This window comes from Panthera onca, chromosome C2 (genome assembly GCF_046562875.1).
Source record: "Panthera onca isolate mPanOnc1 chromosome C2, mPanOnc1 haplotype 2, whole genome shotgun sequence".
Classification (NCBI taxonomy): domain Eukaryota; kingdom Metazoa; phylum Chordata; class Mammalia; order Carnivora; family Felidae; genus Panthera; species Panthera onca.
This window is the reverse complement of record NC_138347.1, coordinates 153,931,750-153,956,395: the sequence shown is the minus strand read 5'-3', so window position 1 is coordinate 153,956,395 and position 24,646 is coordinate 153,931,750. Positions and strand designations below refer to the sequence as shown.

The following is a 24,646-nucleotide window of genomic DNA, read 5'->3' as shown; positions in this document are numbered from 1 at the left end:
TCTATCTGTTGACCCACAATCTCATAAGAACTGATCAATAATTGTGACTAATAATAGGTAATTTTTAAAATAGGTATCTCGTCATCATTCTCTGGGTGCCAAGAACCCGTGGTTTACCGTTGTACCACAAATCACTTTATAGAACCATGGAAGTATGAAAGTTAGCTTGCCTAGTGATAATAAGATGAAAATTCAAGAAGTTGGGGCTTTTTCCTTCCTTACTTCTTACAGTTCTGAAATAGCTGTAACTCTTTTTGGAAAAGATCGATTATCTGCTCCTTTGGCTGAATTACAATGTATGCCAGATGCTTAGAAAAACAGGCTTATTTCCTCTATTTCTTAACTTAATGTAGCAAATGAAGGAAGAGTGTGGAATCATAACATGAGAACACTTACAATAAAACCTAACTCTTTTTTACTAATTTGGAATCTCCCCAAAAATACTCTAAAATATGTAAGACATACTACAAGTTCAATATATAAATACATTATAATTATTAATCATTAACAATGAGTCTTCTCTATGCGTTTTGCCAGGGGTTAATACACAACATGATATGTATTCAGAAGAAGTAAAATGAGTATTTTTAAAATAAAGCTTTATGACAATTTTCAGCAATTCAGATAGAACTCGCCCACACTTGTAATACAATCTGTTTGTTCCAAAAGGTATAATCATGTGATAGCCTGGGTAGTAAATGCAGAGAAATGTCTGTCCTGCCATTGGTTTCTGAAAGTGTATTTTTCCAGAACGGTTTAGAGTTATATAGGAATTGAAATCCAGTAAACAGATCACATTTCTGTTTTCTTTCCTGAAAGTTGTTAACACACAATTTAAGAACATTTCATATGCCATCATTGATGATTTCTCTCTTCCTACCTTTAAAAAAGGCTGTATTCATAGGCATAAAATCACTGTTATGTTCCCATTTGAATTTTCCTTCAATTGGACTTTCTAAAATACTTCTCTTCCTATGTTTCTATAAACAGAAATATAGCATCATGTTTAAATTTGCTTCAACTTTGAGCTAAGATGATAAATATTCAGGCCAGAAGGAAGAACATTCTGGACTATGGGGAAAGATGAGGTGACTAGGGAGGAAAGGAGAGAAAGATCAAAATCTCTTTCCAGTTCTGCCATTAACAAACTGGAGCCTCATTTTCCTATCCATTACTAAGCCTTTACTAAGGTTGTTTTCAAGTCGTTCTAATGTTCTATGATGCTAAATTATTTCTTAATTTTTTGAGAGAGAGAGAGGGAGAGAGCATGAGTGGAGGAAGGGCAGAAAGAGAGGAAAGAGAATCCCAAGGAGAGCTTCACGCTCAGGGTGGAGCCTGATGCAGGGATCGATCTTATGACCGTGAGATCATGACCTAAGCCCAAATCAAGAGTCGGATGCTCAACCGACTGAGCCACCCAGGCACTTCAATGACTCTAAATTACTTCTTAAAATAGGTTCACCCAAACCTGAGACCCTTGCCACTTCATTTTTTAGGTAGAGATGATGCCTACAAAAGAAAAAACATGTCCTGACTGACTCTCCCATAAACTATACCTTTGGTACAAGTCAGTTTTCTGGAAACTTCTGCCTTCTGTTGGGAGTTTACAATGCTGGGAACCCTGGCCTGGACAGGATGATGCCTGTCAAATAGGCCGTCCATACCAAAAGCTTTTTTATGATGGGCAAATCTCATTTCATTCCTGTTCATGACGTGCCTTCACACCAAAAGGGGGCACTATCCTAAATATTTTCTTTCTGCTTCGTGTATAAGTGCGTCTCCTGTTATAAAGCAGTGAGGTCATTACTCGGCCAACTCTCTGAGGTTTCCTTCAAATGAAAGGGATGGTAGGGCTTCCCATGGCACCATGTTGAAAACCCCCATCGGGTTTCAGCTCCACATCCAACTCCCCTTTGGCCTTTGGAATGGAGCGGGGAGGGATGGGAACACCAGAAGCAAGGCTTTGTTCTGAGTGGCCTTTGGTAAGTAACTTCTGTTGAAGGAACTTCTTCCTTAAGAAAATACTGTCTGCAGAAACGCCCATAATTTTCTAAATAAGAAAGTTTCACTGTTATCATGGGGCCACATGACTTCCCGGCTAATGATCTCAGTCTCTAGGACCCGCTGATCACAACCCCCTCTTCTGCTATTTTGCTGACCGGATGGAAAAACCACAGCCTACTGTCACAGGACTGCCCGCCAGTTCTGCTCTTGAACACGGCCCAGCACAACAAGCCACAAACCCATCAAGTCATACAAACAGGTGTCCAGCCGGTGGCTATTTCCCCACAGGATGTTGAGTCATGTTCTTACAATTCACAACAGGGTTTCTCTAAACTTGCAACATTTTCCTAGGACCTAAGTGCCATGCTGAAAAGAAAAGAATATACCTAAACCCGATCCTTTAAAAAGCCCAGCTGATTTCTGACAGCATGGATGCACCTAGAGGGTATTAGGCTAAGTTAAATAAACCAGATGGAAAAAGGCAAATATCGCATGATTTCACTCGTGTGCGGGATCTAAACCACAAAACAAACAAACAAAGCAGAAACAGACCTGTAAACACAGAGAACAAACTGATGGTTGCCAGAGTGGAAGGGGATGGGAGAATGGGCAAAATGGGTGAAGGAGAAGGGGGAGGTGTTTTCAGGCTTTCGGTTGTGGAATAAATAAGTCATGGGGATAAAAGCATGAGGAATATAGTCAATGGTGCTGTAATAGCCTTGTATGGTGACAGATGGTAGCTACGTTTGCGGTGAGCGTAGCATAAGGCACAGAGTTGTTGAATCACTATATCGCACGCCTGAAACGAACGTAACGTTGTGTGTCAGCTCAACTTCAATCCTAAAAGGGCAAAACAAAACCAAAAGACTGGTTGCCCCCAAACAAAATATCGTAAAAGTTATGCAATTCTGGTATTTCTTCAGGAAATAAAACGATACTCTTTGGATGGGAAAGTCACATTCTTACAGCTGTGAAAACCTGAACAACTGAATAGGTATGTAAGCACCTTCAAACTCATAGAGGAGTAATTCTCTTTCAAACACTCCCCTAGGAAAATTCCCTAATTTAGGTTGATCGCCGTGGATAGAAAGAGCCCCAGGCAATTTGTCCAGCAAGCAAATTGGCACTTGAGCCCGGATGTCCATGTCTCAATCAACATTTCCTATTAAGGGAAAATTGTTGCTGTTCTCCATTAAAATGGGTTCACTATTCCATTTCAGTTTTTTGTGTCAAATGCCAAAGTAGAGGGAACTTTTAATGTAATTGGAAAGCTATCAAGTGAAGTTTCTTGTAGCTCCATGCACTAACTGAAACGTGGCTGAACCCAAGGACATGTTTCTCCTACAGTCCTCTTAGGAGGTGGCTGTGTTTGTCTCCCAGCCCTCAAGGCTCTCTCTATCAGGGAGAATAAGGTAGAAAGGTGTCCTTCCAGCAACTCATTGCTACTTGTAGACTTTTCTTCTCTCTTCACTTTCAAAAACCCCATCTCCTTTGCGATGCGTGCCAAAGCTTGTGCCACCTGCCCCTCCTACTTCCTGTAGCCACCTCCTGACTTTTTTCTCCTCGATTCTTGTCATTGTTCTTGGTCACTCCAACATCCATACGGATGATCCAGTCAACACCACGGACACAGTTCCTTGGCTTACTTTCAACGTTCTTTTGGTCCACTCTACCTCAACTGCTCATTTCACATCATCCCCTAAATCTCAATGCCAACCTTCTCATTCTCCACACACCATCTCAACCACCCTTACTGGGAACGTCCAGCTAAGCTTCCTGGCCTCGCCAGGTTGTAATACAACAACATCTTCAAGAAGAAGGCATGAGTTAGAAGAAGAAAAGCGAAAGATGGGAGAGAGTAATAGAGATCAGAAGTGGCTTCGAGAGACGAAGAGTAAACCATAAGAAGAAGAAAAAAAAAGATAACAGATGCTGGCTACAAAATTCAGATTCCCCTCTCCTGGCATGCCCTCCCGGGCCACAGATCTCACCGGTGTGAGTCTTGGTCAAGAGTTGACTGGCCAGAGGAGGGAGACAATCAACAGTTCACCGGAGACGACTGTGGGGTCCCCTCCTGTATTTAAGGTCCAAGGGACTGGGGAAAAGTGCCACAAGTGGGGTAAAAGATGGCTGTATGGGTCCAAGAGGAGACAGAGCACAGCCATGACAGACAGAAAATAGTCCCCTGAACATAGGAGTCCCCTGGGACACGCCATTCATACCAGCAGGGGAAGAGGTTGAGCATCAGAACCTGAGGGTGAGGAGAAGAATTGGAAAAGGAAATCTCCCAGTTATTGGAGAGTCCATATACCGTTGACATCCCTAACATTTGGAATGTGTCATCTGTGTTCTCTGTAAGTTTCTTTCTTCTTCTGTCACAAGAGTACTTTTTAATTTTTTTGTAATTAAAATTAATAAATTTAAAGTGTAAAATTCCATGACGTGATACTGTACAACCACCTCCTTTCTCAAGGTCCAAAACGTTTCTGTCACCTCGAAAGAAAATCCCACATCGTGAAGCAGTCATTCATTCCCCTTCCCTCCTTGCCAGGCTCCTGGAAACCACCAGTCCGTTCACGTCTCCACGGATTTACCCGTTCTACATATTTTATGTAAATAGAATCATGTAATTTGTGATCTTTTGCTCCTGGCTTTTTTCACTTAGCATGTTTTGAACATTCATCCACAGTGTAGAACATATCAGTGCTTTATTCCTTTTTATGGCTGAATAATATTCTACTGAAAACATATACAGAGGATTGTCGGAGTGCTATTCCCTAGTTACTTGGAGAAGTGATATAAAAATGCATGGCCCACACGACTGAACAATCCACGTAACTAAGGCATATGGCACTGGGTCCTGGTCCATACAATTCAGTCAGTGTTCACTACCATCACTATTGTTATTATTGAGATGGTAATGTTTATTATCATTTAACTAGCTTTCGTTGTAAAGTCTGCAAATTCTAATTTAAGATCAGCTCATCTCTCTCATCCTCTATGATGGCTGGTTTTATGTGTCAACGAGGCTAAGCCATGACACCCGTTTCTCGATGTTGCCAACAAGGTATTTTTAAAATCAATTTTGCAGAGAGGTTAACATTTAGATCAACAGACTTTCTGTAAGCAGGTTACCCTCCATAATATGGGTGGACTTCATCAGATCAGTTGAAGCCTTAAGAGCAAAGACTGAGGGTGCCATAAGAAAAGGGAATTCTGCCTCAAGATCACTATAGAAATTCTGTCTGGGTTTCCTGCTTGCTGGCCTGCCTTACAGATTTCAGACTTGGCTAGCCCCACGCTCATGTGAACCAGCTCCCTACATGCACACACGCATGTACATGTACGAGTGCATACACGTATGCATGCATGTATGTATACACCGACAGAAATATATGTATATGTATTATTATTTTATGTATATGGTTGCACTGGTTTCTCTGGAGGACTCTAACACATCCTACCTAATCAAGAAGGGGAGCCAGCCCACCCCTTACAGTCCTTTATCTCCCAACAGTGAGCAGCTCCCATTCAAGGCTCATTCAAGTAGTTTCTCTTTCTCGCCGACTGTCTTTAGATCTGTGTCATCTCACCTAGTTCATACAATAACATTCAAAGTCAGCATCATTAGATGATGAGGCTGAGGTTCAGAAAAGATGGGCGACTTCCCCAGGCTCCTAGGATTTGTCCATTACAGTGCCTGATAAGAATCGAAAATTATGTCAGTGAAAGACTCATGCTCTCTCCAGTTACCTTGCAGGTAGGTATCTGCATCGTTGTAAGGCAGGCAGTATCCGGCACAAGCCTTGCCAACTAGTAGGCACTTAACAAGTGTATCTTTCGCCCCATATCAAAACTGTAGTGTTAGTTCCTTCACTGGAGAGTGTGATTCTAAAGACTCATCTTTCCGATGTCTTGAGCTTCTTGACCTGTTGCACGAATTCGAAAAGTATCTTTAGATATTTTCTGTATTTTCCAACAGGTGATCGAATGCTTATGGCTGTCACACAAGTCATTAAAACCAAGCACTAATGTCCAAGACTTGGCGATAATAATCTAATCCACTTATTCACTCCCCAGAAAACAGTCACCCATAGGTTATATCACAAGTTTCAGGAATTTAAAAAAGTAAACAAGAAAAGTATTCATTCAAATGGTGACCCCTGTTGTGTCTTTCAGAAGTTTGGACTTTGAATACCTTCTCTTGTCCTTGCTCTGAGGCAATGATGCAAAGTCTTCTAGGGTTTACATTTAATGGGGAACTATGTTCCCTCATCTGGTAAGTTTTGCGTGTTTGTGGACATGTGTTCAATAAAGATGTAATCCATAATGAGTTTTCCATGAAAGGATCCAGTTTTGAGTTGGAAGTCCATTTCAGTTCGTGGTTTCCTTTGGCAAATCGTTGTTTGGAGTGGAAAAAAGAATTGGTTAAAGTCCACTGGCGAATGAGTATGTGTTTAATGTTTCCGGGTCAACTGGACGCTTACCTTTTTTTTTTTTTTTTTTTTAGTTTTAATTGTGAAACCATGTTTCGTGCCTGTGATTCTTTGAATTGCAACTTTCTGCCAGTTAACGGGTTACACAGGCAAGAGAAGCTCCAAGAGTAATTCTCACCTGTCCGGAGAACAGTGAAGCGCGAGGAGGAGTCGATGGATATTGTTTACCTAGTACAGATTGTTACCGGTTTGTTACAATTCAAACCTCCTATGTGCCAGAAGCTAACCCGGTGGCTACAGAGAAGTATACAGTCCTCTTCCACAGTAAGTAGAAAATCTAGCGGGAGAGAGAGCTAATGTTTCTAAAAGGTACCTAAAAAACAAAGCAGGAAGTGTAAAATTGCCAGCAGGATGGTGTGGAGGTAGGAGGGCAAACCTTGGGCCACTCCCATCACTGATAATCCATGGCTGACGGTGCTAATCAAACTCCCTTTGCACCATGAGCCTAGATGAAGCCTCATTTCAATATCTCCTCAGTACAGTATCCCTGGTAACCGCTACCAGTCACTCGCACTAGGAAATGCAACGTTTGCCCTTTTTTCTTTCTTTTTCTTTTTTTTTTTTTTTTTTTTTTGCCATTTTTATATAGAAAATGCTTAGAAGTTCAAAAGAACGTGTAGACCTATGACAACGAAGCAGACTTCTTTTCCTAGGTCAGGAAAGCAAATAGAATCGAGACTAATTTCCTGTCCTCCTCCTCCTCCTCCTCCTTCAAGGATTTTGAGACTCAGAAGGACACATCCAGAAGAAACCCTGCCTCCAAACACGAAAGGGCGACGTTCTCAGAAACCTGCCAACTTCAAAAAACGTACACCAGCCTACATCATTGACTCTAAATATATCGGACATGAAGTAGCTCGACACTCGGACCCCTAGTCTGCAACAACTTATATGGGATTTGTTGTGGTGCCCGGATTCAAGCCCACAAGGGATCCGTTTTCAGCTCAGACTCCAATCAGGATCCTTTCAGGGGAAAGAGAATGCCCTTGTAATGCAGAACACAGCTGCAAAGCTGCAAAGCTGCAACACAGGGCTGCTGGTTCTGGGCAGATAGCAAAGGCCCCCATCGCAGAGCAACTGTCCCCAACCATCAGGATTCAGCAGTTTTCCAATCATTGGACAATATTGAAAATAAACTTCAAACCAAGATATAAGGAGAGAGTGAGACTCAGCATTCTGATAGGAAAAAATCTGCTTCCCTTGCCTTCCTGAAAAAGGCAAAATTGGGGTAGGCCAAGAGGAGTGATTGACACTCAGCAGAACGCGGACAAAGGAAGAAAAGGACGTCCAGACTGGATGACAAGAGAGAATATGCCCAAAGCGCCTGGCCGGCTCAGTCGGAGGAGCACGTGACTCTTGATCTCAGGGTCGTGAGTTTGAGCCCCACGGTGGGTGTGGAGATTACTAAAAACATAAATAAAATTTTTTTAAATAAATAAATAACTCTAAAAAGGGGAGAGAATATGCTCTTGGAAAAATCTACCTGTTCAAAGATTCTAACTAAAGCTTGAGTGAAAAGGGAATTCAAAATTAGTATATGTATGTTACATACGTATATGTATAATGTATATACATATTATAGCGTATGTGTAATTATCTACAAATTAGTTTATGAGCTCCATTAAAAGTTTCTATAGCTGTTACATGTACTGATGTGTGAATTCACTTTTTCAAAAAGTCTATATGGCTGTTATTCTATAAGTGGTTTCAGTTATTCTCAAATGGCCTTTTTAATGTCTCCTACAATCCATTAAATGATTCCTTCGGATCATATTAGGAATGGCTATTAGAACAATGTAGACATTGCTCAGCTATTGCATTCAAGAGTCTATGCTCAGGGTGAACCGAATAGGTAAGCAGACTATCTTAGGTCAATGTCCCTAGAAGCACAGCCTGAGACAAGGATTCAAGTACACAAGGATTCAAGTACACATGGAAAAAGCACTCCCAGGAGAAATCTGTGAAGGAAGGAAAATAGCAGGATAAGGCAAGGGGAGAAGACTGAGCAAGGTTGTGGTCTCAGGTATAGTCTGGCCTCGTCCTGATCTACAGAGGGGCTATCGAGCAAAATCCACACCCTAGAGGTCTCCCTTCTTAAAGCAAAGGAGGTTACACTTGCGTACTAGCCATTCCGTAGCTCTTCCAGCCGTATAGCTTCCTGCAGCCCCAGACAATTTTCCAGCTGAGAAACATTAGCAGCCAGCATTCACAGAAGCTGAGAGAATGGGTGCAGCAGCCCGATGTAAGGGATATGGGGGGACATCACAGTCCCTTTGGAGAGTGTTGCCTTCTTTGGCCTCATTTTTGTCTAGCAAAAGTCTGTAAGCAGCACTGCTGGAAAACCTTATTCTAGCACCTTCAGACTCCTTTAAGGTCCTTTGGGAATAACTCTATGGAACCAGCCTCCAAAATCCCATTTCTGAAATGCATTCTGAAGTAGAAACAATAGCAGTTAATGCAGCGGTATACATTATTGCTGTCAGACAAGTTTTTGTTATGCTAGAGAAACACACTAGGATTTGTCACGGAGTACTGGAGACCAGGGAAAAGAAGGAACCCAGGGGGAAATGGGACCAGGGGATCGACCCCACGAATTCCAAAGTGAGTCGGGCTACTATTAGAAAAATCACATTTTCTAGAGTCAAGTATATACACTTGCATTCCAAGGTCTGCAAAATTATGGATACTTTCAGACCCATAGTCTGTCCATTGGTTACAATGCCGTAAGATGTGCCTTGCATATCCATTGGAGGAGAAAGTGTTTCAGAAGCCCCTAATGCTGTGTTTGGCTTCTTGTGTGCACCCCTCAATAAATGGTATTTTATTACCATGACATATGTCTCTGCTCTCCACTCCCACCCACTGAACTGCTTCATCCTCCAAATCCAAATTGCTGGATTGGATTTATCCAATGCAGAACCCAAACCAAAGCCACAAACACTCAAATACTAACCAAAAAAGCATGGTCAGAGCACAGATCATGAAAGTAGAGTGTGTTCTTATAGAGCAACTTTCCCTGTCTAAGAGATGACATTAAGCCCTGGGGAAAGGAGGAGGAAGACAACCCTGCTGCCATAGAGAGGGTAAAATGGACAATTTGCAAGCCACATCTTGGGCCTGGATCAGCTCAGCCTTGTAACACCAGCATTGAGCTTTGAGTAAAGATGCTAAGTTGTTGTCTTTGCCACTGCCTTCTGATAAGGACCACAAATTGCCAGCAGCCAACCCATTGTTCTTGTCATCTACCGTGGGGTAACACTTGTGTGATCCTGGAGATTCTCTCCAGCCCCCATCCAAACAGTCTCATATGGACAACCACCATATCTGATGACAAGGGTTCCTCGTAAGTCTGGTTCACCTCATCCCCACCATGGATGGTGAGGATGAATATTAGCGACCATGGAGATGAATGGAAATTATGAAATGCGCTTCCCCAACATGACCTTCTGTCTTGCCCACAGTTGGCCCTTCACATTTACTCAACAAGACTCCAAGAAGCACCCAGTGCTGTTGAAAGCCATATAACTCCACCACCCAGAGGGAAATTGCCCAGGGTGCCAATTCTATCCCACCTGCAGAGCTGTTTGGGAGAAGAGCGGTGGGGTTAACAATTTACACTGGAGTTTTTCTTTTATTTGTTCAGAATTTGGTGTCCCCTTCCATTTCTCCTCCCTCTTCTTTTGCCCCAGCTCCAATTAGAAAATTCCATTGTACAAAATCCCACTCCACAGGAACCTATATCAAAATGAAGAAGCCATTGGTGTATAAAGGACGCTCGTTTCAAGAGGGTAGAACACAGTGTGCCATGTAATCAAAGGCAATTAAGGACATTCATGCAATTGTGAATATACACCCTTTGCATAAACAATTATGGAGAATTGTTCACAAAGCTTACATGCTGTGGCACTGGATGGTTTCCAAATGGCACTTAAGGCATAAGAAGTACTTATTTGGGGCTTGCAAACATGAGTTTTGTTTGTGTTCTTATGCATGTTTGGCAAATACAATGCAGGCTCTGTTTTCAGAACATTTGGCCTTAAATAAAAAGCAACGTGTCAAGCAAATCCACCAAGAAGTACACTAAATCTAAAACTTCTTCTGTTGGACCCAGAGAGAGGCTGAGGTAGACTCTTCCTTTTCCAGTTAAAGGCAACATCTGGATCCAATTGCCAAGAGTTCTGGCTGACCCGGCCACATCTAGCAGAGAGGCAGAAAGCCTTACCCAAGACCCGTGCAGTCACTGTGAAGCTGCCCACTGCTTATAGCACTTAGGAGGGCAAAATGTCCATGTGAGCAGGATGATCTCACCCTGTGCCTCTCGATGACCTCAAACATTTGCCATCTGCTCCAAGACATGCAAAGTACTACCTACATGCATATCGGATTTCCTGGATGGGGGCAGAGGTGGGGAGAAGGACACGTTTCTATCACCTTCACTTAGCAAATAAAAAACAAGCCAAGAGGGGCACCTGGGTAGCTCAGTCGGTTGAGCGTCCAACTTCAGCTCAGGTCGTGATCTCACCATTCATGGGTTCGAGTCCTGCATCGGGCTCTGTGCTGATAGCTCTGAGCCTGGAGCCTGCTTTTTATTCTGTGTCTCCCTCTCTCTCTGCCCCTCCCCTGCTCATGTTCTCTCTCTCCCTCTCTCAAAAATAAATTAACATTAAAAAAAAAAACAAGGCAAGATTTTACAGTCCATCTAATAGGCTGAAATACCAATTCTGCTTGCTTTGTGTCTAAGCAAGTTATATAACATCAGCTTCACTGTCCTCACTGGTAAAACAAAGTAATAGCACCTGCTTCATGAAAGCTGTTGGAGACTAATAAGATGACAAATATAAAGTTACCACACACAGTAGGCTTTCAGAGAATATAGGCTAAAAGTATTAAATTATATCATATTCTCCCTATGCTTTCCCTTTTACCTCTATGTAGAAAAATCTCCTCCATTTAAAAAAAAAAAAAAAAAAAAAAAAAAACTTGGCCCACCACTCACCCTCACAATGTACTACACGTCCATTTCCTTAAATGCCAAGTTCCTTAAAAGAGGAGTCTGCACGTGTTGTCCTGCCCTCATTCCCGTTCACCCTCAGCACCTGCCCCTTCCCCCACAATGAGCGATGAGGATCTTTCATCCACAGCCTTTGCCCTTTGACTATGAGTGTGTCCCAAGCTACCCCACTGATGGGCTGGCCACATGGCTGCTGTCAATCAGTAGAATGTGGACAAATATGATGGTTGCCCCCTTGTGAGCAGAAATGTTAACTGTGCCTGCTCTGTTCATTTTGGCCTCCTGCGTCCTTGCCTCCTTCCATGAGAACAGTGTGAAACAGAAAGGCTGCTCTTTAACCTGAGCCTTGGAATAAGAAGATGTCTAGAGCCCAGGAGAGTGCTCTAGAATCACAGCCAACTCACAGCCATCATTTAATGTCAGAAGGAGATAAGTGTTCGGTTTTATTCTGTTGAGAATTAAGTTGGTTGTCACTGCAGCAAGAGCTGCTGACTGATACCCAAAATCTGTTCGTCTGCCTACCAAATTATCCCCACTATGATGGTCAATAAGGGATGATCTTCCAAGGAACTGTTCTTCATGGAACTCCCCCTCTAATCCCATTCACCAGTCCCCATCATACATCATTCCCCAGAATCTTGCCATGTCTGTTACTGTTGGCCCCCCAGCCAACAATTATTGGCTCATGTGTGGGCATCTGACCCAGTCTACAGTGGGAGAAAGGCACAAAGCCACCATACACACAGAAGCGGAATGAGAAGGAGCATCCAAGGAGACTTGAGCCATTGGCTAAGACTGTTCTGTTTCTACTGCTAAGTGTACAGGCATAGAACAGGGTTCCTGGCTACAAGGAGCAGGGCCAGGATGACCCCCACACATGGGCAGGAAGGAGCAAGGTCCTCTGTTCCCACAGGAGGGACTTACCAGGAGCCATTTGGAAGTTGGTGGACAGAAGCTTGAAAAGTCAGGTCCAGACAGAACAGACTGGTATTGAAGTGGTTTAGAGCCAAGTCTTTCAAAGACTCAAAGAGCCATCCAAATATCTCCATATGGTGAAGCTAAATCTACAGAAAGAATCTGAGGGCCCGAGGAAAACTAATGCCCCTCGGGGGTGGGAAGAGGGTCATCAGACACCTCTGGGACACTGGAGGAGCCATCAAAGCACCAAACTTCTGACAAGTCTACCCAGGACTGTGGATAAGAGTCTTTCCCACCCTCAACAGCAGCTTCTAGAGCCAGCCTGGGCCCTCGCCTCCAACTTGTTTCCAACAGAGCAAATCTAACCAGAATCAGAATTGCTGTGACCTCCCAGACACCACTCTGATAGTTCACAGGAAAAGGTTCCAGACCAAACACAGGAAAGTTCTGGGATCTAAGGGTAAAACAGTCTCCATACCCCATACCCCGTTTTTCAATTGTGGTAATAAAAAGCGATGTGCACCAATGGAGGTAAGTATTTTACAAACCTAACATCTTCCTTCTTTTACAAAGATGGAAAGGCTATAGCGGGCAGGGAACCCACCAATGCTCACCCTTAGCAGGGTATCCTGTTCAGAAACCTGTAGGTTGTTGGGTCAGAGACTAACTGGGGTGTTCTCCTATTGGCTCAGCCCTTGCTGACTCACGTGGGGGTGCAAGGTACACTCCAAGACAATTACAACCCCCAGATCCTCCTCCTAAGGCTCCTGGAGACCTTGGATGTACTTGGACTTACCACTTGGACTTCCATGTTTATCATGGAAGATGACTGCTGGGGGAGCCCTGACCAGCATCTGAAAAACCAGGGGAATACAGGCAATAATGAGTACAGCTGGGTCAGATTACAGGTTATAGAGAAGGGCAGTACAGTCACAATTGCCAACACCTCTTGGGTGATAGATCACGGGCAATGATCTAAACGTAACATAGAAGATTCATGATAATCCTTATAACATCCCCATGAGACAGATGCTATTGAAAGTCCCATCTTCCAGATGAGAAACCTGAAGCATGAGAGAGTTCAATTAACTTCCCTAAGATGTATTAAGGGAGACTATAAAGAGGTAGACAGAGGAATATTCATCACAGCATTATTTTTAATAATGTAAGGCTTCCATAGTGATACTATAGACAAACTTAAATGTCCAACACTAAGAAGCTGATTACATAAATTACAATACACCCACATTACATTAAAAATAACCCTGTAGGTGTGTGGTTTGGAAACGAAAGTCTGTTATCATGTATTATTCAGTGAAAAAAAATCAGGGCACAAAATAAATAAAGGCATAATCCCATACTTTGGCAATTATAAATATATATGTGCATTTTTTAAAGTTCTGGAAGAAAATGCATCCAAGCGTTACCAGTGGTCCGCAAATGGTAAGGTTGTGGATGCTTTGGATCAGCCTTCTATTTATGTAAATCCCAATTATGTAATTCCAATAAAAGGGGATTGCTTTTTCATGACAGAAAAGTTACATTAATTAAAAATTGTTTAATGCTTATTTATTTTTGAGAGAGAGAGAGAGACAGAGCCCGAGCCCAGAGAGAGGGGGAGACACAGAATCCGAGGCAGGCTCCAGGCTTCAAGCTGTCAGCACAGAGCCTGACCCGGGGCTCAAACTCACGAACCAGGAGATCATGACCTGAGCCCAAGTCAGACGCTTAAATGACTGAGCCCCCCAGGCGCCCCTATTCTTTGAGTATAGTTAATACACATATTAGTTTCCGGTGTCCAACATAATGATTCAACCTTTCTATATGTTATGCTGTGCTCATCACCAACATAGCTGCCATCTGTCTATAAATAATGGTCTATTACGTAGCCATAAAAAGGGATGAAATCTTGCCATTTGCGACAACATGCATAGACCTAGCGGGTATTATGCTAAGTAAAATAAATCAGACTGAAAAAGGCAAAGATACCATATGATTTCACTCATGTGCGAAGACTAAAGACAAAACAAATGTGTAAACAAACCCAAGCAAAGTCAGACCAATATACAGAAAAACAAACTGATGATTTCCAGAAGGGAGGGGGAGTGGGGGGATGGGCAAAATGGAGAAGGGGAGAGAGAGGTATAGGCCTCCAGTTATGGAACGACCACATTATGGGGGGAAAAAAGGTACAGCATAGAGGGGTACCTGCGTGGCTCAGTCAGTTAAGCGTCCGACTCTTGATTTTAGCTCAGGTCACGAACTCACGGTTTGTGAGTTCGAGACCCACATTGGGCTCTGACCACTGACAGTGCGGAGTCTGATTGGAATTCTCTCTCTCCCTCTCTCTCTGCCCCTCTCTTGCTTGCTCAGTCTGTCTCTCTCTCTCTCTCTCAAAATAGATACATAAACTTAAAAAAAAAAAAAAAGAAAGAAAGAAAGAAAGGAAGAGCTGTTTCCTCCAGTTAAAAAAAGTGTAGCACAAGAAAATATGGTCCATGGTTGGGGCGCCTGGGTAGCTCAGTTGGTTAAGCATCCGACTTCAGCTCAGGTCATGATCTCGCGGTCCGTGAGTTCGAGCCCCGTGTCGGGCTCTGTGCCGACGGCTCAAAGCCCGGAACCCACTTCGGATTCTGTGTCTCCCTCTCTCTCTGCCCCTCCCCCACTCATGCTCTGTCTCTCTGTATCAAAAACAAATAAATGGAAAAAAAATTTGTTTTCAAGAAGATACGGTCACTGGTACTGTAATAGCCTTGTTTTACTTTAAGCCAGCATTTTCCAATTTTCCTTCATCACAAAGCTCCTTTACGCAACACCTATTTATAGTTCAAGAAATGCTTACCCATTCTGGAAGCCATGGCATTGCTCGCCTCTCACCCTTCTGCAGAACATACAGCCCTCATACAGCATAACCTATATTTGCATATCATGGAGCTTGGAAACATCACACAGTGTGGAGCACGGCATTCACCTGCGCCCCCCCACCCCCAGCTCGAAGCCAATACCCTCCCTGCTTCACAGGACAGCTCCCCACAAAATCAAACCATTCCAACCACGGCCTCATAGTCTATTGCAGACAGGGACGTCTGAAAGAATTAAATAGAGAGAATAAAAGGGAGAGCAAGTTAGAAAATGTAAGGAGCTTGCTTACTTACTAGTTATTTTCATGTTTCAAAATGAACTTTGAGAAATCAGATTTTCTTTTTCCTTGCTTTTTCGTTTCTTTTTAAGACGGCGGGTGTTCGAAATGCCATGAGGGAAGACAACACAGAATGATTGCAACGCTGGGTCAGGACTTATTTTCTGTTTCCTCATTTCTGAGGCTTTGAGACGACACGACTGGGATCCGCTCGGCTTCCGCGGTTGGTCTCATTTGTGCCTTTGTGGCATCATTTGAATCCTTTTCCTATACTTTGGGGAATGTGCCACGTGGTGGGACCTATCTGTGCGAGACAGAAACCGGGGAGCCTGGCCTCCCCCGCAATTAGGGCTCAAGGAAATGAACCCGACCCACCTCCAGAGATTTCAATGACAAACACGAGACAAGCAAGGATGCAGCCCAGAATCCGTTTTATTGGAAAGGGAGAGGGAGCCGGGAAGAGAAATATCAAGCTTTCAGAATCTGGAATGTCAGAGGACTTCACAGCAGTGTCCCGGTCACTGTTTTTGGTGCGAACTGGGGAACAGGGGCGAGGTGTGTCCGGCCATCGTGGGACCGTCTCTGTGAGGAGTCCTGGGGGATATAATTTGGGGGGTTTTCCTGACCGCAGAGACTCCAAACTTGAGTCTCTGAGTTTTCAATAACTTCCTGGTCCACTTAAATGAGCTGGAATGGGTGAGCGATGCGCTGTTCCAGAACCAGACGTTTCCACACACCGCCAAGTCTCCCAAACACATAGCACGGCTGTCCCACCGTCTGGTCTAATGCCATCAGGCTGCCTCTTCTCACAGGGTGAATGAGGGATGCTAGAGAGGAGACAGGTTCATTTTCCCCTCATATTCCAGTGTTCACTGGATGGCCGTTCACTCTATCCCATCCAGTTAGCGTGCGTTTTATATTTGGCTGGGTGAATTGAACTTACTCCGGAAGATCCAGATTCTCTACATGGCTCATTTAACGCCACAACTAAACCAGTAAGAGTGGCTTCCACCCCTTTCCCGTCCTGGATGCTGTCACATGTGATATCCTATTTTTCCCCCTACATAATCGACCCCTTCTCTGCTTCTTGGCACACTCTTCCTCCTCTCCCCAAAATGTCAGTGTTGGCGTTTCTCGGGACTGGGTCTTTTCTCTTGTAAATTCAAGGGTCCTAAAGTTTTCAGTAGGACCCGTATATAGGTAATCACTACGTTCACTTCTCCACCCTCAAGGTCTGTCGTGAGTTTCATACTTCATATATCACCAGAAGATTATCTAAGAGACATCTCAAACTTAACATATCCAGCGTGGAAAGTTCAAATGGTGTCGTCATTCATCCCGTTGCTCACGTCAGACACCTAAAGCCTTCTTTCATTCACCTTTTCCCCCTTTGACCTACGTGATTCAAAGAAATAGCAAGCACTTGAAAGAAGCTGCTATAAAACACAAAAGAAATTTTTATAATGGATCTAATTTGTGCTCTCACTAAAATGCAAGAATGTATCAACTCCATTTTTTAAGTGAAAAATGAACAAGAAACGAACAGACTAAAATATGGACTGAGATTACAAGCTCGCTAGGATAAATGAAGAAACCACTGAGAAAAGGATGCAGGAAACTAAAAGCACAAAATCAGAATGGAGTTCTGGTTTGATGTTCATAAGAAGCAGGATCAAAACTACTGACAATGTGGGGAGTCTGGGTGGCTCAGTTGGTTAATCAAGAGCTGACTCTTGATTTTGGCTCGGGTCATGATCTCATGGTTTGTGGGATCGAGCTCCACGTCAGGCTTTGTGCCGACAGCCAGAGCCTGCTTGGGATTCTCTCTCCCCCCCCCCCCTCTCTGTCCCTCCCTCCCTTGTGCTCTCTCTCTCTCAAAATAAATAAATAAACATTAAAAAAAAAAATTCTTCTAAACCTACTGATATGTAATGTCATAAAAATTATTCAACAGTAATAATACTCCAGATTTATAATTGCAAATCGGGGTATCAGAGATCAGGAAATGGTATGGCGAGCAGGGGTAAATGCAAGCAATTTTAATACTAAAAGGACATAACGACAACCTGTCCTCATTGAATTGATCTCAAGTTTAAACACTAGGGAAATAGATATGAATGTTCAGAAAGGTTGCACAGTGCGATCAAAATGGAAAGCATTCCACGCACTTAGCAAGTGGCCGGACAATAAGGAAAGAAAACACGTAGACAGGCAAGCGGACAATAAAATTGACAAGGGGCTACATATTTCCATTTCATTCACACAAATGGCCATGAGTTAAATATCCCTATTGAAAGGGGGCAATTCTCCCATTGGGTTAAAAGGAAACCCAACTATATCTTGCATATGGCAACTCCTAAAATAAAGTGGTACATAGAAGTTAAAAGTTAAGCCGTGGGCCAGCAAAACAAAATAATAAAGACAAAAAAAGCCCCTGATGGTAATATCGACATCAAAGTAAACAGAAGTAAAGGCATGAACGTTCATTTTAATTTTTTTTTAATATTTTTATTTATTTTGGAGAGAGAGAGAGAGAGAGAGAGAGAGACAACACGCCTATGAGTGGGGCAGGGGCAGAGACAGAGGGGGACAGAGGATCCGAAGCAGGCTCTAGGCTGACAGCAGCGGGCCCTGTGTGGAGCTGGAACCCACGAGCCGTGAGATCATGACCTGAGTCCCAGTGGGATGCTTAACCAACAGAGCCACCCAGGCGCCCCCAAGTGGGTCATTTGACAGGGTACGGTCTATGAATTAAAATGAAACAAAACTGTGACGCTTTCTTAATACCCTCAAGGTTGACAAAAGAAAACTTCTGCTGGGGCGCCTGGGTGGTGAGCATGCGACTCTTGATTTCGACTCAGGTCATGATCTCACGGTTCGTGAGTTCAAGCCCCGCGTCAGGCTCTGCGCTGGCAATGCAGGGCCTGCTTGGGATTCTTCTCTCTCCCTCTCTCTCTGCCCCTAGATAAACAAACAAACAAATAATTTTTTTAAAAGATAATCTCTGCAGCTGGTCTGGCTGGGGGCGAGGCGTCAGGGGCTGCACCACCTGCCCTCACGACTCCTGCCTCCCTCTCTCTTTCTTTCTGCACCGAATTGCATTCTGCAAGCCCGAGGAAACAACCTTTCAAAAAGAGGGGTACTGACAGTCCGCTGAAATGAGATCCCTAAGCGGGAAAGTTCAAATGCTCTTGCAGCAGTAGGTAATAGAACGGATTGTCACGGACTCGATTTGTTTGAGAAGAAAGAAGACAGTGGGGATTTAAAAAAATAAATAAAAGGGGCACCTGAGTGGCTCAGTCGGTTAAGCGTCTGACTTCGACTCAGGTCATGATCACGCAGTTCGTGGGTTTGAGCCCCACGTCGGGCTCTGTGCTGACAGCTCAGAGCCTGGAGCCTGCTTTGGATTCTGGGTCTCCCTCTCCCTCTGCCTCTTCCCTGTTCATGCTCCCTCTCTCTCTCTCTCACTCAAAAATGAATAAACGCTAAAAAAAAAAAAAATGTATAAACAAATAAATAAATAATGACTCCATTTTCCCCTGCCAAGGGACCCAGCATGGACTGGAGCTAGGAATTATTCACATCCTCTTCCAAAGGGAATTCAGGTAGAATCTGCTCAGACTTAGAACGGGACCATGGGTATTAAATCCGACTCCTGACAAGAGGTGAAGACCAAAGTCAGAGGGCGCCCATTATTCCAACAGCAAAAAGAAAAAAAGTGGGCACTATTAAAACTACTTCAGGAGAGCCTGGGTGGCTCAGTCAGTTAAGCATCTGGTTCTGGATTTCGGCTTAGACCGTGATCTCACAGTTCGTGACTTCAAGTCCTATGTTGGGCACACTGGAGCCTGCTGGGGATGTGCCTGCTTGCCTATGTGTGGAGCCTGCTTGGGATCCTCTCTCTGCCCTTTCCCCACTCATTCTCTCTCTCTCTCTCTCTCTCCCAAAAATAAAATAAAATAAACATCAGATAAAATAAACTGCAAATTTACATGAAAAATGTAAGTGAATATTTACCCCAAACAGAAAACAGAATCCTGTGAAGTCCCCTGAAAAGAAAAAGGGAAAGAAAGAAAAGCATGTGTATGTGTGTGTGTGTGTGTGTGTGTGTGCGTGTGGACTGATGATTGATTAAATGATTGATCGATCCTAAAACAAAGTCCCAACCTCATTCTGCCAACTGAAGTACGTCATCCGAGCCTTCTATATATTCTGGAGGGTGAACTAAACTAAAAAGACAGCCCTGGGAGCTGAAACGCAGCTCTTTGCTCATGGGCACAAGGCAGTGGGTCCGATGATTTGAACAGCATGGAGTAGACCCCTCCGATCTTCCCCTGGAGTGCCTGCTGGGAATAAGAAACAGGATCAGGAATGGAACGTGGGAGAGGCAACAAATAAAATAATAACAGAGAGGCAGCGCAGGGAGTAAGGATAATCATGTGCTATAAATAGGGGTAGGACCGATCATTCCAATTCTTCATGCCGGGGAGGAAAACACGCTTCCATCGGATGCCAGGATAATGTCTATTTTAATGCTTACAACAGTCTGAGGTACACATTATCCTCATTTGACAAGGGAGTGAAACAGATGAACCTAAGCTAGGTACCTAGGGGTGCCCAACTTCACCACGTTGACAAATAGGGATCAAAACCCAACCCCTGCTTAACTCCGCAGCCTGTGTCTCACGCACGACACATGAGACACAAAGAGTCTCTCTTTGTCCTTTCTCTGGGGGGACCAGATCATGCTTATGCTGTAGTAAAGGGCTCTCCCCACGGGCCACGCCTACTCCATTTCTCCTCTGCCTCTCAGCTAAATTCCCTGCATTCTGTAGGTGGATTGCACATCTGTAACTGGGACCTGGAAGGAAGCTTCTCGCTGAAGACCTTTTTGGCACAGTCTGTGTAAACGTACAGAAAAAGTAGAGGGCCAAGGCCCACGTCTCTCAAAAAGAGTGTCTAGATGATTCAAGTGACTATATTACAACTTCTACGTGCTGCCTCGCTTTGGTGTGTAGAAACCACTGCAGAAATCCTCACGGTCAAAGTCTTTCTCGGAAATCCTTACTGTGCCTTCTTACAACCCACCACGGTTCCTCCAAAAAGAAGGCATTCGCGAAGTCTTTGGGTAAACCACAGTGAACAAGTCCCACTCCTCCTCATAAATCATGCTACTGTTTAGTGATGCACGGACGAGACAGGCCACATTTATCTCCCCAAAGCAAGCCTGGCAAAAGTATGTTCAGAAACTATTGGTCATGTTATCTTTGCAAAAGGTTAAGAGAAAGATTTGCTTACCTATCATGATTTATGGAACTGACAAGGGGGTATACACATGCGGCCAGGAAATGCCTGAGAATAGACAGGACGGCTTAGAACGAAATTATGATGTCAGGGCCCGAAGCTGATAGTTGCGTTCTCCAATGGACCAAAAACAAACCTGGGATTCATTACTTTGCATTTGTGAAGAGTAAATACAAAAGAGAACTGGACGAGACCATCGCCCCTTGTTTCCCTATCACAATTTGTTGGCCTGCCCTGCCCTGCCTCTGTCGGAGATGGGGCCTTCTAACTGCTTTCTTCTAGCTCCAGATCAGGTCAACACACCAATAAATAAGACACTCTGCCTTCGGGTCGCGTGTCCTGCCCATATCTGACGCGCCAAGTGATTGTTAGATGGTGTTCTGTGACTGGATGATTTAAGCCGTGAACAAGCATGTCCGAGCAAGACCCCACGTGGGTCCCACGCAGTGACGAAGCCCTCAGTGGCTGCCACAAGAATGTCCCCATGCCCGCTCTTGTTCTACAATTGCCCACCTGGGCGACTCCGGACGCATTTTCCAGTTTCACTTCTCTCATTTGCAACACTGCTGACAAGTACGTCATCCATCCACTTGAAAAGCTGAGGTCACAGTCCGGAAGAAAACAGGAGATGCTGTATGAAATCATACCAGCGACTTCATACAATATTCAATAGAATGAATAGCCCATAGCTATTTCATTGCCAAGCAGATTGACAATAAAATTGACTTGAAAGACAGGTCTCCCAGCTCGAAATGAAGAAATGAAATATGTACACACACAGCGTGTGGGTCTTTTGAATTCTGGAATTATACCATTGAACTTGTACAGAGGAGTCGCTAACCATCTGCTGATTCAATTGACATTTGAGCACCAACTGAAGTGTTCTGGAATAAAAATATTGTATGACTTCCTGGCTCTGGCAAAACATTCTCTCCTTGCGTTGTACTGTGGCCCTAACGATAATTCGAAGACAAACAAACTTCAGTACCAACCCCCTCCGCCCCCCAACAGTCCGTCGTGCTATTTTAAGCTCTAACTGCACGGTGGGGAGCGGCGGTCTAAGCACCTTCGCCAGGAAAGCTTTATGCTCATTCCCTAGAGAAGACAGCTCACCTCCAGGTGTTCTATTCAGTGGATAATGTGCACGCTGCGATGCGTATGCACTTGTTTTTATCCATTTTGAAGCCTGAGCTTGGAACAAATACCGTTTGCAGGATTAAAATGTGAAAGGTATCATTAGATCAGGTGCTGGTGCTCTGCCCCTTCTCTCCAGCTTCTCCCCATTAAGCGGCCCACACAGCTCCAAGGAGGCAGCCCCGCGTGCCCCCCACCTCATGCTGCTCCTCGATCCTTGACCCCAGCTCCGCGCCTGCTCTGCTGGTTCCCGTTTGGCTGGTGAGCGTTCACCTCCCGAAACGGACCCAGCCGCCGCCATTCGGACTTTGTTGCTCTTCCTGGGATGAAGGCTCGTACTTGCTCTGCAGGAGCATCCAATTTCCAACCAGGTCACCCCATCAAGGCCCGGCCCTCTTAGCCTATGTTGCATGGCCCTCCCACACCCAGGAGGAGCCCGCCGCGGCGTTGGAACTCATGGACCGTGAGGTCATGACCCGAGCCAAAGTCAGACGCTCAACCGACTGAGCCACCCAGCTGCCCCTAAATTATCTCCTGAATTGAACTATAACTATAGAGAGAGGAGTTCAGAATTATCCACTTGCAGGTTGCTAGCTCATCTCAAAAAAATACACCCATCTATCAACCACCCAGATTCAGAAATACATTACCAGCCAGAAGCCGCCCTCACGTAAGAAGCCCCTCCTTCCCCCTCCAAAGCAACCAATATCATGATTTCTGTCCCCAGATGTTAGTTTGCCTGTGTTTGAATTTACGTAAATGGAATTGTAAGTTATGTATTCGTTTAGGTCTGGCTTCTTTGGCTCAACATTGTGAGATTTAGCCACATCGTTACATTAGATTATTTTCATTTCTGTATAGTATTCCACTGAAGGAATGGATCCACCATAAACTATGTATTTATTCTAGTGTCTATGGGTTGTTGACTTTGCAGTCTGGGGCTAGTACAAGCAACACTTTTCTGATATCCTTGCACTAATTCTCCGGAGACGTATGTTCACGCTTTCGTTGGGTGCATACCTATGGTGAACTTTCTGTCACAGGCCCCAGCAGAGGCTGCAAAACGATTTTCTGGTGTTTATATCAATTGATACACAATTTATTACCAGTGCTATTTAAGAGTTCCAGAAGCCCTATTTCTCACCCGTACTTGGCATTGTCAGTCTTTTTAATGCCAACTTTTTGGGTGTATAAATAACAGCAGTGCTACCTAGACCCAGGCAAGAATAGAAGCTTCTGGACTGTAAATTTGAAGGCCCTGGTAGGCCCCTCCTATTGTCATACCCACCCCTGGAAGTCCCCTGGGCAAAGGCAAATTGGGCAACGAAAGACTCAACTATCAGAACATGCGAAGCCTCGATGATGTATGAACTACATTCCTTGAAGAGAGAAAGTAGATCATTATTTTCCCTGAAAAAATTTATAAAATGCTTTTTAAGAAACTTTATTATAAAAATGTTTTTACAAAAAAAGGAAAAGAAACAAACATGAAGAAGAAATCCTAAGTGTGAATAACTAGGGAAAGAGATAAAACTTAAAGATTAACTCTAGACTACGTTCCTCAAGATTATAAAAAACTGGATGAGGGGCACCTGGGTTAAGCATCCAACTCTTGATTTCAGCTCAGGTCATGATCCCAGGGTTTTGGGATCGAGTTCCCTGTAGGACTCTGAGCTGAGCATGGAGCCTGCTTAAGATTCTCTCTCTCCCTCCCTCTGCCACTCTTCCCTGCTCGCTCGCTCTCTCTCTAAAAAGAAAGAAAGAAAGAAAGAAAGAAAGAAAGAAAGAAAGAAAGAAAGAAGAAAAAGTAATAATATGATATAAATATACTTCAAGGAAACATGGGTGAATTACTTTATAATCTTAAATCGGATGAGCCTTTTCTAATTTTGACTCCAAATTCAGAATGCTTTTCTCCACCTCCCCCCCAAATGTTAAGCAAAATACTCAGTTCTCATGAGCATGTTATGGAATCAGAGCCATTTAGGGGATACAAGTTAGTGAAAGTAACGCCCTCAAGATTGCCACTAAGAGACAGCCATGGGACATCAAGCCATGGGATATACTTTTAGGTTCCCTCTTAAAATAAAATCCTGACAACTCCTGAGCACGAAGGCTACTACACTAATCCAGGTATGGAGAGATGGTTTTTTTCCTTATAAAAATGAGGAAATTGAGAAGAGGATCCAGTTGGATGGGGTGACTTGAGGAGAAGGGGTGACTGAATTTGGTTTGAAATATATTTCCTTATCCCTCAACAGTTGACTGTCAAAAAAAGCTACAAGAGGTTCACAAAGTTGACTTGATTCAGTCATTGAGATTGTCAAGACAAACAGCCAATCATTAATAAATGCTTTGGCCATGTGCACTCCTCTCTACTTGGCAATTAACCTGCCAACGGTCCATCATGGTGAGCATTTAGGATTGTCCGCAGTCACCAAAATAAAACCAAAAGACTATGGTTTGGGACGATGTTTCCCTGGGTACCACCCAACATTCTGTTCTTGTCTAGAGTTTGAAAATGACCTTATGAAGCGGGATTTCCAAGACAATTCTGCTTCCCTTTGTATGCCAGCCCTCTAGAATCCTAAGAAACGAAAGCGTCTGGTGCAGTGTGTATCACATAGTAAACAGTCACGT

General features: G+C 43.8%; 1 long non-coding RNA gene across 2 annotated transcripts in view; it reads right to left on the bottom strand.

The window, feature by feature from the left end:
- The window catches only part of LOC132682884 (uncharacterized), a 44,199-nt gene extending 28,414 nt beyond the window's left edge, over nucleotides 1-15,785 (bottom strand). For both annotated transcript variants that reach the window (XR_009611929.3, XR_009611928.3), the window contains exon 1: nucleotides 15,585-15,785. This is a non-coding gene — a long non-coding RNA (uncharacterized LOC132682884). The remainder of the gene's footprint in view (nucleotides 1-15,584) is intronic.
- Nucleotides 15,786-24,646: the final 8,861 nt, after the last annotated feature.